This window comes from Sesamum indicum, linkage group LG6 (genome assembly GCF_000512975.1).
Source record: "Sesamum indicum cultivar Zhongzhi No. 13 linkage group LG6, S_indicum_v1.0, whole genome shotgun sequence".
Lineage (NCBI taxonomy): Eukaryota > Viridiplantae > Streptophyta > Magnoliopsida > Lamiales > Pedaliaceae > Sesamum > Sesamum indicum.
Window position 1 is genome coordinate 25,276,052 of NC_026150.1, and position 3,580 is coordinate 25,279,631.

Here is a 3,580-nt window from a genome sequence, read left to right on the forward strand (position 1 = left end):
AAACTTCCTTTTTCCTGGTTTGCTTACCAGAAGGTGATATCGTGTTTTTCCCGTCAACTCAATCTCACCGTTATATAAATTTAAGTGAATCCCCTTGACAGCCGGCTCATCAATCTCATTTCGTATCATAGCTCTTTCAATTCGCATCATAACTCTTTTATTTCGCATCATAGCTCTTTTCACATCACATCTTTTTCATATCGCATCAAAGCTCTTTTCATTTCATTTCTTTCTCATATCGCATCAAAGCTCTTTTCATTTCATTTCGCCTTATAGGCTTTTTAACACATCAAAGGGTATTCACGCCACAATATATTCAATTTCCACCACTCCCTCGTATCCACATATCACCATTCTTGTAAGCAACTAGTAACGTAAAATAATATATCAACATATTCTCATTTTCAGACATCCACAACACATCAAACAACAAACATAATATTTCAACGTGTCTTCACATTCCACGTACACAATATCGTCAATCAAATGAAATCATTCACTATTCATATATTCTCAGATAAACCAACATCAGCATGAACCACAAATTTATATAACAATAATATCACAAATAAATAGAACATATATAGATAATACTAATTATTTACTTACCTCAACCTCACAACGTTTCTTTGTACTCAATCGCTAATTGTCAGTCCTTTCATCTCACCCTCGTATCCTATAAATGGTCCAAATTTTTTAGGGTTTAGGGTTTAGGGTTTAGGGTTTAGGGTTTAGGGTTTTTTTTTTTTTAGTCAGAACACCCGAAGGTGGGGGATTTCTTTGTACTCAATCGCTAATTGTCAGTCCTTTCATCTCACCCTCGTATCCTATAAATGGTCCAAATTTTTTAGGGTTTAGGGTTTAGGGTTTAGGGTTTTTTTTTTTTTAGTCAGAACACCCGAAGGTGGGGGATGCTTATCGGGGTCCCCATCCCATCTTCATTAAAGATAAAGCACAGTCAGAATTACAATCATAAACGCAACAAAAGATAAATGGAGGAGTACTACTCCTTTACATTGTGATACGACATCAAGTTTTTTGTTTCTTTCATTTTTTCTTGATTCAATCTATCTTAATTCTTGGACCGCATGAGCCACTCCTCTGTTTCATAACTCGGATTTTCTCCTCCGTGTTCCTGACTAGGTACTCCAGTATCTCGTCTACGCGAAATTGATTCCTACGCAGTCTGGCCGGAGAGGCCAGTTCCTGTAGCAGCTGCTCTGCCGAATCTGCCGGGTTGCAATTGGTCAAGCAAGGTGGATCGCAGATCTTCAAAGGCGTGGCATCAATAACCAAAGTCTCCCCCTTATCTGAATCCTCTTGTAAAAGCATGGTAGCATTTCCAACTTGTATCCAATTTCCTTCAGCCATTTTATTTGCCGAATTCTCCTCACCCATACTTCCATCATCGCCGGTAGTGTTAGCGACATTCACCGACACAATGTTATCATTAGAGGGATTAGAATGGTACCTGCTTGATTCACCTCTCTCAAATGCTTTGGTTGTCTCAGTCCCAACCTGTTCCTTTGTTACTGCTTTGCCCCGTCCGACCTCTTCAGCAACCTTCTTTCCTTTCATTTCCTGATTGCTCGGCTTCCGGGGGGTGGTTTGGGAGCATCGCCTTCTGTATAGCAGTCTGAGTCTCGATGCCCAACATGTTTGCACAACGAGCAGTAGTGTGGGATATCCTCGTACTCAATACGCTGCACGATAGTGGCCCCACAAATCTGGATTTGAAAGTCTTCAAGGCGCGGTTTGAGAAGATCCAATTCAATGCATGCCCTTGCCTTGGAGAGCTTGGACTGATTGAGTGTTGCATCGTCAATTTGCAGAGGATTTCCAATCATGCTCGCCACCGTGAATAGAACTTCCTTGCGGAACAGATGTGTTGGTAGCTCCGGAAAACTAACCCACACCGGTACAATTGATGACTCCTTAGACGGTGTGAAAGTAGGAGTCCACTTGAAAATGCGCATTGGGTACCCCTGGATATACCAAATACGCCGCAACCACAGACGAGTATAATCTGCTTCACAAGATAAGGAAATTAAGACATGCCTGTTGTTCAGCATACTAACCGTGAATTTATTTTGGATGCCCGTTCACGCGATCAGTTTGTGAAGCATGCTGTACGAGGGTACTCCATGTGAAAATTTTCCAATGAGTGCGAACCTAAATGGAGCTGCAAGGACCTCGGTCTCGGCATCTGTGAACAACAATTTCGGACCTTGGTCTCCCGTCAAAATTGTACCGATAGCGGGTTGTGGCGAATCCGCAAGGAAGTATTTGTGAGTTGTCGATTTTGCGGTTTTTGAGGCCCGAGATGGCGCAACAACTTCAGCAACAACTTCAGCAAATGATTTTTTCGGAAGGTTCGGCATCGGAATCGAGCGAGGCGGCTGCTGAATTGGTTGGGTTGACTGAATTGATCGAGTCAACTCGGTCAACGGGTCAGACTCGGTCAACACTTCTTCACGATCGCCGGCAGCCGGTGGAGGGGCTTCTGGCCGTTCTCCGATGGGTGTTTCTGACCGGACGGTTGGGTGCGCCATGGCCAGGCGAGGCCAATGGTGGTGGTCCGCCACAGAAACGATGTCGGACGGCGGAGATACGGCGGCCCGAACGTTGGCGACGGCGCACGGACGGGAATTGCAAGATCTTTTCACTCCGGCCATGAAATTGGGCGAGCCTAGTCTCAAAAGACTCGCACTGAGAAGACGATTCGAATGCTGGTGGTCCGCGACCGTGGGTCGCCCTGACGACGGCGAATCGACGGCGGAGGCTTGCGGCGGTCGAGGTCGAAGCCCATCTTCATGCGTGGAGGAAACGTGAAATTGATCGAGGGGAATTGTAGAGCTCATCAAGGCGAGCAAAATGGTGTATGGTACGGCCGGCGACTCGCCGGAAATCGGTCGGAATTTTAGAGAGAAGTCGCCGGCGAATCAAGGGCGAAAATGGCGCGATTCAGGCAGCTTTGGGAGGCGCGTCCGGCGGCGTCCGGCGTCCGATCACTGCACAACCAGCACCATTGTGACGGGTTTCACGAGACGCATCCAACGGTGGTGCGCGTGTAGCTTCACTCGCCGGTGGAAAATTCCGGCGACCGGCTTTAGGGTTTAGGGTTTAGGGTTTAGGGTTTAGGGTTTAGGGTTTAGGGTTTAGGGTTTAGGGTTTAGGGTTTAGGGTTTAGGGTTTAGGGTTAGGGGTTTAGGGTTTAGGGTTTAGGGTTAGGGGTTTAGGGTTTAGGGTTTAGGGTTTAGGGTTTAGGGTTTAGGGTTTTTTTTTTTTTTTAGTCAGAACACCCGAAGGTGGGGGATGCTTATCGGGGTCCCCATCCCATCTTCATTAAAAATAAAGCACAGTCAAAATTACAATCATAAACGCAACAAAAGATAAATGGAGGAGTACTACTCCTTTACATTGTGATACGACATCAAGTTTTTTGTTTCTTCCATTTTTTCTTGATTCTATCTGTCTTAATTCTTGGACCGCACGAGCCACTCCTCTGTTTCATAACTCGGATTTTCTCCTCCGTGTTCCTGACTAGGTACTCCGGTATCTCGTCTACGCGAAATTGATT